Source organism: Nicotiana attenuata, chromosome 11 (assembly GCF_001879085.1).
Source record: "Nicotiana attenuata strain UT chromosome 11, NIATTr2, whole genome shotgun sequence".
In the NCBI taxonomy this organism is placed as follows: domain Eukaryota; kingdom Viridiplantae; phylum Streptophyta; class Magnoliopsida; order Solanales; family Solanaceae; genus Nicotiana; species Nicotiana attenuata.
The window spans coordinates 18,124,124-18,136,955 of NC_031999.1; positions in this window are offsets into that span (position 1 = coordinate 18,124,124).

Sequence of the window (12,832 nt, forward strand, 5' to 3'; positions counted from 1 at the left end):
GAGCTGTAGCATCAACCCTGCACCAGGCAGTGAAGTTCGAGTGGAATCACCAAGAGGTGATTATTCATGGCGACGGTAGTAATCCCATATACAGTCGTCAGACCATCCCAGCGATTGGAGGAAGAAGGAAGATAGGCGGAGAAACCTACCATCACATTGAGAGAGTCAACGCCGTAGACAAGGATAAGTGGTGGGATGACAAGATCGAAAGTATACTGAATTGGAGCGGATATGAACCTGGCAAGGGGCTCGGCAAGAACCTCCAGGGAATCACCAAACCCATCAAGCTGAAGAAACATGGTACCACTTTCGGTTTGGGGTATGAATATACTTGGGAGGAGTTCAACCACTGGTCGCCACCATGGCGCAGTCCCTACTACCCACTGGAACATCTGATACCTCACCTGGAGCAGACTTTCCAGCCAGCAGATGTCATATATGGGTCAGAAGAAGAGGAAGCATTGGTGGCAGTAAGGAATCTGTTTTTGGAAGACGACAATATGGGCTGCTGTGTTATTTTTGAGGAGGAAGGGGAGGAAGGCCCTTCCATACAAGCTGTGAGCCGAGGAGCGCGCCTCAATAATTGGTCCATCAGAACCACCATGGCCCGGAAAGCTTCGGGGTAGCAAGGCTGAACAAAGCACCATGCATCATCTTTATTTTTCTCTAGTTGATTTTCTTTCCGCATTTTATTTTCGAAAATAAGAGCTCCAATGTTCAAAACAATTATGAAGTTTATCAAAGCATTTCAGTTTCTTATATCAAAGCGCTTATTATTTTCTATCGTTTACTTTATCTACACAGCATTACTATTACTTATCTTGATGAACCGACGATTGTGACTTGCAGCGAGACAACGCAACAAACGGATATAGACTCAGAAGAGGATGATATACCGGAAGAGGTTGTTAAAGAAGTTGAGAACTTTGAGAATAGGCCTAAGTCTAACTTGGACAAAACTGAGGTTATCAACTTGGGGGATACAGAGAATGTCAAGGAAACGCGCATCAGTGTTCATCTGTCACCATCAGAAAAGGAAAAATACACAGAGTTTCTAAGGGAATATGAGGACATATTCGCCTGGTCGTATGATGATATGACTGGTCTCAGCACATCTATTGTAGCCCACAAACTGCCAACGGATCCAGTATGTCCGCCGGTAAAACAGAAGCTCAGGAAGTTCAAGCCTGACATGAGTTTGAAAATCAAGGAAGAAGTCACCAAGCAGGTCAAAGCCAAGGTCCTCAGGGTAGTAGAGTACCCAACATGGTTAGCCAACATTGTGCCAGTGCCGAAGAAAGACGGGAAGGTCAAAGTCTGTGTCGACTATCGGGACCTCAACCGGGCCAGTCCGAAAGATGACTTCCCCTTGCCAAACATACATATTCTGATTGACAACTGCGCCAAGCACGAGCTGCAGTCATTTGTCGATTGTTTTGCTGGGTATCATCAAATATGGATGGATGAGGAAGACGCTGAGAAAACGGCTTTTATCACGCCATGGGGGATGTATTGTTACAAGATGATGTCGTTCGGGTTAAAGAATGCCGGGGCCACCTACATGAGGGCCATGACTACTGTTTTTCATGACATGATACACGAGGAGATCGAGGTGTACATAGATGATGTTATCATCAAGTCCAAGAAGGCCACTGATCACATGGAAGATTTGGATGTCATCGGACCTGTTGAGCCTGCCGCATCAAACGGGCACAGGTTCATTCTAGTGGCCATTGATTACTTCACCAAATGGGTTGAAGCAGCGTCATATAAAGCAGTAACCAAGAAGGTTGTGGCAGATTTTGTCCGCGACCGCATCATTTGTCGATTCGGCATCCCAGAGTCGATCATCACTGATAATGGTTCCAATCTCAACAGTGACTTGATGAAAGCCATGTGTAAAACATTCAAAATCAAACACAAGAATTCTACAGCCTACAGACCTCAGATGAATGGAGCCGTAGAAGCGGCTAACAAGAACATCAAGAAGATACCAAGGAAGATGATAGAAAAGCATAAGCAGTGGCATGAGAAGTTATCATTCGCCTTTTTGGGATACCGCACCACAGTTCGCACATCAACCAGGACAACTCCTTACATGTTGGTTTATGGTACAGAGGCAGTCATTCCTGCCGAAGTAGAGATTCCCTCCTTGAGGATTATACAAGAAGCAGAACTTGATGACGCAGAATGGGTAAAAAGCCGTTACGAGCAACTAGCTCTAATAGATGGGAAGGGAATGAATGCAGTTTGCCATGGTCAATTGTATCAGAACAGAATGTCCAGGGCTTTTAACAAAAGAGTCAAGCCAAGACAATTTACACCAGGACAACTGGTATTGAAGAAAATCTTTCCGCACCAGGATGAAGCCAAAGGAAAATTCTCTCCCAACTGGCAGGGTCCATACATGGTTCACCGAGTTCTAATAGGAGGAGCCCTCATACTTGCAGAAATGGACGGGGAAGTTTGGCCAAAGCCGATCAATTCAGATGTAGTCAAGCGATACTATATGTAGCACTTATGATTTTCTTTATGATGTAATTTGAACTATGTCTGACCTGATTCCCGTTTAAGAGGTGATACGTAGGCAGCCTTATGGGTTCGGTCACAATTCAATAAAATCTTCATTTTCCCCGATATTGGAAACTGGGGCAGAATTTTGAGGAGGACCCTCAAAATTCTGAAGTTGAGTTTCAGCCGGTCATCGCGCGCAGCCGTCGGAAGCACCAGACCAGTAAACTAGGGCAGAATTTTGAGGAGGACCCTCAAAATTCCGAAAAGGGAGGTTGCAATGTCTTGAACCGCGTAGTAGTCGTCGGTTCATCTAAAAGAAAATCGTTTTAAAATTGTGTAGTTACATCATATTCTTTACATGCATACCTACTATCAGAATTGCTTTGTTTAGCAATGCTACCCCAATGAAAGCAAGAGCCGAATAGGACAAGCGAAGCCCACGGGAGGACGAACTAACCTTCCCCCTTTACAAAACTCACGATTTTTCTTTGAATGCAGGCACCCTAAGACATAAAATCATCAGATACGATTACATACTCATACTTTTGCAGGAATACAACTCATAGAATCATCACTTACTTACAAGCGCTATCCGCACATGACATCCCCAGCAGCCACAACGACGCAATCAGCTATCAGCTAAGAGCTTTCGTTACTATTCACCTTTTACCTCTGCATTGCATTAGGCTACCTTTCTGCCTTCCGAGACTAAGCATTGTCTCCATCTGCATTTTTGCATTGCATAAGGCTACTATTCTGCCTTCCGAGACTAAGCATTGTCTCCATCTGCATTCTTGCATTGCATAAGGCTACTATTCTGCCTTCCGAGACTAAGCATTGTCTCCATCCGCATTCTTGCATTGCATAAGGCTACCATTCTGCCTTCCGAGACTAAGCACTGTCTCCATCTGCATTCTTCTGCATTGCATAAGGCTACCATTCTAGCTTCCGAGGTTAAGCTCTACCTCCATCCGCATGGCTGAAAGATCGCCACCTTCATCTACATCTTGCATGGCTAAAATATCGCCATTTTTATTTAAATCCTGCATCGGCTGAAATATCGCCATTTTTATTTACATCCGCTGGCTGAAATATCGCCACCTTCATCTACATCTTGCACGGCTGAAATATCGTCATTTTTATTTACATCCACTGGCTGAAATATCGCCACCTTCATCTACATCCTGCATCGGCTGAAATATCGCCACTTTTATTTAAATCCTGCATCGGCTGAAATATTGCCACTTTTATTTACATCCGCCGGCTGAAAGATCGCCACCTTTATTTAAATTCTGCATCGACTGAAATATCACTTTTCTCTCTTGCACTGGCAGAAATATCGCCACCTTTATTTAAATCTTGCATCGGCTGAAAGATCGCCACCTTCTGCATTTTCATGGGCTGAAACAACGCCAATTTGTCCAAGGGCGTCATTGTTCGGAGGCACCATTTTCATAGCCCGAGAACGCCATGCCACGGCCTGAGGACCCCACTTTTATCTTTCGCATATCATTATTCAAAGGCATCATGGTTCGGAGGCATCATCCTCATGGCCCGAGAACATCATTTCATAGCCTGCGAATCCTTTATTATACGCTTCATGGCCCAGGACGTCATGGTCTGAGGACGTCATCCTAGCCGCCCGAAGACGAGCATTTCATGGTCCAATGGCAACTTGCATCACGTTTAAATTTGCACACAATATATGTTGGCATTGTTCACTTGCAGGTACACCGGCTATCAACAGCCGTCTCAGCAAAAGCGATCCCGCTCCAGTTCCCGCAGCCTACTAGACTCTGACCATCTTTCCCAATCTAAACATCGCGTCCGTTCTTTTCAAAAACCTCCATCGGCATATTCCGCCAATGGACCCTGGACTACATATGGCCTGATTCCTGTAAGACCAGGGATATGTAGGTAGCTCAGGAACCGGAGCTAAGTCGTTTCTTTCGGTCAAAAATTGGCCATCATATCTTTACCCGACAACTCTTTCATCCTTCTCGGGTAAAGAGGGGCAGCTGTTGATACCCAATTTTTTCCTATGTATTATCATACTCAAAAATACTTTCAAAATAGCATGTGTATGCATATATAAGCATTCCCAAGAGTTTTGATATTTTTCCCTAATTTTTAAGATTTTAAAAATCAATTTATTGTCTATTTATAGCAGTATAATATCCAATAATTGCTCCCAGGATTATCATTTTGGGAATAATTTATTTATATTCTCATATTAACACCAAAGTATAATTAAGGTGATTTTTTGCATATTTTTATATAAATTTAATTGGCATTTTAAAAGCTAAATTGCGTATAATTGCAATTATAGCCTATTTTACAATTAATAGCACTTTACAATTACAAAATCATTCCCAGTATTTTTAGATTAATGATTATATATTATTAATTAGTTCAGTGTTTTTAATTTGTTTTAAAATCAATTTACTTATTTTATAAAAATTAAAAGGGGAGAAATTGGATACTTAATACATAGCCATTTCCAATTGCAATTGTAGCCTCAATTGACCCCAATTCCACCCCAATATTAAACGACCCAATTTTGATTTTGACCCGACCTCTTAGCCCTATTTCTTAAACCCGTCTGGTTCTCTTTAAATCCTGGCCGTTGATCGTTTGATCAACGGCTGTAACTCGTTCTTTCCTTTTTTAATACCCTAACCCCTCTAACCCTAATTCATTTGCACAAAGACGCCGCCTCTAAACTCCCTCATCTACCAAAAAAACCTCTCTAACCCTCCGAAACCCTAACCCTATTCCACCGATCTCAGTCTCACCTCCACCGGAATCCATGGCACCCCTGGCCATGGATGGCCTGTGCTCCCTCTCCCTCACCCTCAGCTTGAGTTACTCGAAGTTTGGAGGCCTGACTTCCACGGTTTCCTTTAGATCTGTCTCAGATCTGCAAGATCTATGGCCTCTACGGTCATTTTCCGGCATGTTCAAGGCAATATGAGTCTCTTCGACTCAGGATCCGACTTTCCTCAAGACCTTCTCATTCTAGGGTTTTCTCTGCCATTTTTAAGCCTTCTAAGGTTCTATACTCATTCATTTCTTTTAGAACTGTGACATGCTTGGTCCTTGCTTGACGTTTTAAGGGTTTTCCCCAAATTTTCTTTCTCGAAACCGTCAAATCTAATTTTTAGGGTTTCTGGAAAGAGTTTCTTTAAAATGTTTTCGGACTCTTTTGCTCTCTCTTATGTGTGTTTATGCTCGCTTGTTTATTTCTTATTATGCTCAAGTTTGTTTTCTTATTTCAATTTTGCAAGATCTTTTTGTTGTTCCTTGTTCACGTGTTAACTAAGTTGTTTGTCCTTTACTCTTTGCTATGTGTTCGTGCTCTTTGATTTTGTTTCACTTTACTGAGTTTTGTTGGTATTCCTGCTAAGTATTGCTCTTACCTGCTTTGTTTAAACTTCTGAGATCTGTTTTGAATTCCAAGATTTTCTCAAGCATGCCTTTGAATCAATGTGTTTGCTATCGCGTATGTTTGCCTCTCTCACTGATTTCTCACTTCCGACTCTATTTGAAACCTTAAAATTTGGGGGGTTTCTCTTTGGTTAGATGGCACTAGGGTTTCACTTTGGAACCCTAGGTTTCCAGACTCACGGTGAGCCTGTAATCGAACTCAAATCCTACTTGCCTGTGGTTCTAAAACTTTCATTGTTAGACTCTTCTTTTGCTTAAATTGTATGCTTTATATATGAGGAAAACTTCCCTTTCAAAAGATTTCACCAAGAATTGATTTTGAAATCCCTTTAATCATGCTAGTGATTCATCACTGATTTATTTCGATTGAATCCCTTTTACCCTACTGGCTGTTTATTTTGATCCTTTTGTGTAAAAATCCTAGGCTTGTGATGTTTTCCTTAAAATACTTGGTCTTGTGTATTTCTTCTGTGATTCTGTACCAACGTTTGAATTATTTCCATATCTATATGACTCTAAGGTTCTCTGTGATTACAATTGGATTCGGGACCCTTTTGATTGATTTTCAAACTGATACCTTATTTTTACTTTATAAAGAACACTACTATTCCATCTTTCCTTAATTACCAACTATGTATTTGACCCTATTTGTGCACTACATGGTTTCCTTACCTTAATCGAGCCTTAGTAAACTGATTTTTTCTCCTTATTTCATCTCAATTAGCCGTTTGACCTAGACCCCCTAATTAAAGGAGTCTAGTTGTCTTAATTGATACTAATTGATTGGTTTCTATGTTTGTGCACTCTTTGCCTGCCTTACTTGTTTTCAAAAAACTATATAAGGACCTAGTCCTCCCTCTTTCTATCATCAGGGAATTCTCTAATAATCAGAAACACACGAAAATACACCACTCACATACGGAACTCACTTTTCGAGCAATACTGTTTTTTCTAATCCTGCTTTACTTGAGATCTTTTGGAACTGCTGTTTGCAATTCGGCTTTTTTCGAAGCTACTTTTGCTTGCTTATTTCTTTGAAACTGGTATGTCCTTTGTTTAAACATTCTGCTTCACCCCCTATGTGTTTACTTTACAGCTTCAGGCTTCTTGTTTACTTTATTGCTTACATGCTGTAATTTGTGCTTCATATCTCTTTTCTTTGCTTCTGTTTCTGTCATGGATCCCTATCCCTATTCCCTTCTATGTGCTGAGTTAAGGTCTTGGCCTGACAGTATCCTAATTACTGCCCAGGCCATGAGTTGATCCACAATGGATCCTAACTCTCAATGTTTGGCTAGCAGGCTGGTCAGGGGTGTGCCAGCATCCCAATTGCTGGGCATGACCACCCGCCTGCCGTGTCTCTCCCTGATTCCCTTCCCCCTATGCACTTACACTTACTCTTAGATTCTAAGTTTTGCCCCTATCTTATGAGCCTTGCTTTGGGACCTTGAGTTCCCTCTTAACTTGGACATCTGTGGGCTGACATCTCCACACTGCACTATGCTCTTGATTCTGAAATGTTTTTGGGGTATAAGCACTGCCCGGAGTCCCTTTGAGACTCTTGGGAACTTTGACACACTCCAAATATGAGAAAGTCTTTTGGAAATCTGATCCTGGAAGTTGGTTTATCTCATATTGTTGGACTTTGAGTCTGAGAAATATGTGATGAATCAGCCTATCCTACGCCTTAATTTAATTAAAGACCTAACCAGTATCTGAAGTCATGCTATGTATTTGCATTTAAGTGAGGAGGCCTGTCTGAGCCCTAATTGTTGTTTGTCTCCCCTTATTTGACTATATATTTTGATTGTCGCCTAGATTTTTTATCCTTTCTTGAACTTCTGAAAAGCCCCAATTCTCTTCCCTTTAGGACTAGTAGTTCCAATGCCTCCGAAACTGATAGGTTTGGGACGGGTAATAGCATGCAATAAGTAACTATACCATTCTGCGCTTCAATACTTCAACGGGGTGGAAAGTGTAGACATGGAGATGATGATCACGCGATAACACCATGCGTACGATTGACTACCGGTGTTGTGTGGATGATCCGTGTATTTTACAAACCTAGGACCCCCCTTCCTTTATGTAATTATTTTAGATTGACAATTTTCAGTTCTTTAAAATTCTGTATTTTGTTTCAGTCATTAAAATTTCCCTTTTAATTTTTGCACTGTCCTCTTCTTCTAAATAAAATTTTCTGCTCACCCACTTCTGTATCTGATTGTTTATATTCATCATTTGGTCCCTTTTTTTGCACTTAGACATTCTTTCAAATAACTAGGAAATCACCTATTCAAAATTTCAGCATGCTTAGTAACCATTATACATATCTACTTGAGGTCCTTATGTGAAATTTGTCTTGTATGCTTACTTGCTTTAAAGTCACAATTGTAGCATGGCCGGGAACCACACTAGTGGATCTTGAGGGGTGCCTAACACCTTCCCCTCGAGATAATTTCTAGCCCTTACCCAAACTCTGGTTTTCCAACTCAAACCCTTCTTAGTGTCCTAATGCACTTGATCATTAAGTGGCGACTCTTCAAACTCCAAAACCCAATTCCCAAAAGGGAAAGGAGTTGTCCGCCCAAATGTCATTAACCCGATTTCGCCTTTTAAAAGAGGAGAAAGGGGGGCGTCGACATCTACCGTCGTCTGCCCGCCTTGCTCTGCTCAGCTCTGCTCTAGAAACCCCCATTCGAGTTCCCCTAGGTAGCACCTGACCGTTATGAAAATAGAATTTTCAAAAAATATGCATTCATTGATAAAATAGATTCGTTTTGGAAGCGTATTGATATATCAAGTAATTTTTGATGAACTAGCGACTGCGACACATTTCAAAGGCATTGCAGCTCTCTTATGTTGGAATTTTGAGGGTCCTCCTCAAAATTCTGCCCCGGTTTGGTAGATGATTTTTAACTGTTTGCGGATGGCGGACCCTGCTGAATCTTCTTCAGAATTTTAAGAATCCTTCTCAAAATTCTGCCCCAGTTCTTGACTGATTACTGGCTTCCTGGCATGTGATGGCGCTGGCTGGACTTGCCCCGGAATTTTGAGGATGCCCCTCAAAATTCTGCCCCAGTTTCTAATCTTGGGGGAAATGAAAATTTTATTATGATATGATCGAACACATAAGGCTGCCTACGTATCCCCTCTTAAATGGGAATCAGGTCAAGCGTAGTTCAATTACATCAGAAAAGAAATGTGAAATAATCTAGGCATAGTATCTCTTGACTGCGTCTGAATTGATTGGTTTTGGCCAGATTTCTCCGTCCATCTCTGCAAGTATGAGTGCTCCTCCTGTCAGGACCCTGTGAACCATATACGGACCTTGCCAGTTGGGAGAGAATTTTCCTTTGGCTTCATCTTGATGAGGGAAGATTTTCTTTAATACCAGCTGTCCTGGTGCAATTAGTAGGCAACTTGTGAGCTACTATGGAAGTGCTTAAACCGGTCATGTCGTTGTATGACCATGCGAAAATATCCTCATACTCTCTTAGGAGCCGGACGTACTCTTATTTCTCTGTAGGTGACAGGTGAATGCTGATGCGGGTCTCCTTGACGGTCTTAGCGTCTCCCAAATTTACTGCTTCGGTCTTGTCCAGATTGGACTTAGGCTTATTCTCAAAATTCTCAACCTCTCTGACAATTTCCTCGGGTATCTCGTCCTCTTTCTTTGAATCACTATTCTTATGTTCTGTTGCCTCATTACATGTCACAGTTACTGGTTCATTAGGAAAAGTAATAATAATGTTGTAGAAAAAAAATGTATAAAAATAGTAATGAATAATGATAAATGACAAATGCATTTGATTAAAACCGAGAAAATTGTTCAGACAAAGCTTGGCTCGATGAATCGAGCATTTATTTTGAAACAAGGAAATCTTAAAACAAAATTACTGAAAATCTTAAATGCCTATAACGGCTATAGAAGTAAATTCTGCCAAGCTACCCAGGGACTCGGCGGGCTCGGGATGGTGTGGCGGTCCAGTTTCTAAAAACAGCTCCCTTCGCCATAGTCTGAATGGTGAGGCCTTCTTCCTCCTCCTCCTCTATTATTGCACTGCATCATATCATTTATTTGACTTTTCCTTTGCTTTTAGCTTGGAAGAAGAGGATGTGGAAGACCTTTAGGTATGCTGATGATGCCAGTATGTGCTAACTAACCTCAGGGGATGGGAATAATAAATAAAAGATAAGCAAAAACAAAAGGTAACAACTCAATGAGGATCCTCAAATGTTTGTAGTATCTAAACAATATTGCGGAAATATAAATTCGCGTCCTAATTTGGGAGCCTCGTTGTGCCCGAGGTAGGCCTAGCGACAAATAGTTGGAGAACTTTTATGCCAATAAATGCTTCATTTCATAATGTAAACAATAGACGAATCCAAAAACGACACTAAGATAATAATAAAACAAGTCACTACTGGCACTGGCCTTATTGCATTTTTAGGAAAAAGCAAAATAAATCTAGCCTATTTGGTCTCGAAAGGACTTTCTTCAGGCTGAATGCTCTTGTCGATCAAATCCCCCAGTTCGCGTAGGCTCATTAGTAAGAATGCCTTTGCCAACTGTCCTTCTTTGTTTCCCTCAGCGTTCTGGTAGTCGGTGACTCTCTTCCTCACTTTCCCTTCCAATTCCAACAGGCTGTATTCCAGATATTCAAGCTTCTCGCTAGATTTGGCGGCCCTTTCTTTCCATTCATTGATTTGGTCATCCGATGGAAGATTCCTCCACCAGTCTAGCAAGAGTGAGGGTATGCTAACCATACCGAAGCTGGGGACCTCGTGCCTCATTTCCTGCAAAATAAAAGGTCAGACCTTACCCCCACCGGACTCGACTATTTATACATTTATGATCAATATATCGGCATTTAGTTCTCCAAATTAATGCACGGAACGTGGTTGTGTCCGTTGGGATTATGGAAAACCCGATGGACTTTGGATAAGGCTTATCTTAGAGGATCATTATGTGGACAACATAACCGATCCGACTAGGTTTGACCATGATGCATGCACAATTTTAACCAGAGTAAGGTTTCTATGGGGTTTTAGACTGGTACCCTCAAGCGGACAACTCGAGGGGGAAGGCACGGAACCGTCGACTGCACCACTGATCGACTGGTTTTACCGCAAATAAGCCTTTCCGAATTTAAGGGTAGTAAATAGGAAGAGCGCAACCACTCATTAAAGCGTTGCTATAGGATTTGAGACGTACGAGTGGAATATGATGCGGAGCATGATTTATGCAGCAATTAATAACATGTAGTCAAGTATTTTCACGTAGGAAAAATAAATAAATACAGTATTTAAATAATTGAAAAGACGGTTACAGGAAAAAGGAAATAAGGAGACAAATTAGTTTCAGGGCAATAAAGAAATCATAAATGCTTGAAAAATAGACAGTTAAATTCAAATAAGGGAGAAGGGTACGGGATAAGCATGCTTGGACTAATTTGTAAAAGACAAGTTCGTTATGATAAGAGCCTAAAGGTATCCCCAGCAGAGTCGCCATGCTGTCGCGCCCCTTTTTTCCCTCCCTTTTTGACGGGGAGAGGTCCGGGTTTCGACATTCACGGGGTGTAATGACTCATTTCCTTTTGGGAATTGGGTATTTGAAGAGTCGCCACCTAACAGATTATGGTGCGTTAGGGCACCTAGAGCGATTAACTCTTGGGTTGGTTTGCATTACCAGAGATTAGGGTAAGGGCTCGAAGTAACCTTGAGGGAAAGGTGTTAGGCACCCCTCTTGGTCCACAACTCTGGGTCCCGACCGATCTAATATTCACAAATTAGTCCATATAAACAGTTGAATCAAATAAGCTGCAAGTAAAGCACGTTGGGTAACTCATGTAGTAAGATAAAGGTTTGAACAAAGGTTTAAATAAAGAAAGGATTTGGTAAGGAGGGGTCCTAGGTTGGTTATCCTATAGATCACCCCACGCAATGTCCGGTAAACACTTCTCAATGAGGGGCTACACGTGACATTAGCGCGTAGTCATCATATCCCATGTCTACCCTTCCCATCCCCTTATTGGAGAGCGAGTGTTTGGTCAATGATTCCTATTGCGTGCTGCTACCCGTCCCTTCTTAATGGTCCTGGTGGGAGTTAGGAACTCTACCTACAGGTGGTTCTAAACGTACCCCTAAGGTTTTAAAAGGCGAAAATTCTAAGGCGACAGTCAAAAGCATTTAGGACTTTCACACATAACGGGAGAAATTAAGAGGCTCAGAGTTTCCTCCTCAAACAAACACATAAGCAGCACGACTCAAGCACAGTTAAGGTCTTTTATTAATCAATTCCTAAAGCAGGATATCTAAGTGAATATGCAAAAACAGACAAACCCTTTTTAGACTAAGAAGTTACACCCTAGTAGTTGCCTAGGGACTTTTTTTAAAAGCCTGTTAGGATCAGAAAACATCGAGCGATAGGGACAGTTTCAGAGAATGCAGTTTTGAAAACGCCCTAAAGGCTTGCCTATACGCAGAATACTGATGTCTATATTAATACGGAAACAAAACAGGTTTTGAAATAAAAATCCTTTGATACCTATAGGCATGACATCTAATGAGATTGAGGCAGTTTGAAAGAACTTGTTTCAGGAAATGCTTAATACTTAATAGAACCAATTCAGAAACGAACTAGGCGTGACCAAGTCGATTTATTAGACTAAATTAACAGACATAATTGCGAGTAGAGCTCCCTATATGCATGATATCTAAGCGTAACACATATTTTAACGATTTGCAGGTATGGAAACATACAGAAATACTTGTTATAACTAAATCTGGATTACGTCCTATAGGATGGCATCTATTATTAAACTGATTTTAAGACATGATTGCTTGGAACCTATAAGCATGGTTTCTAAAC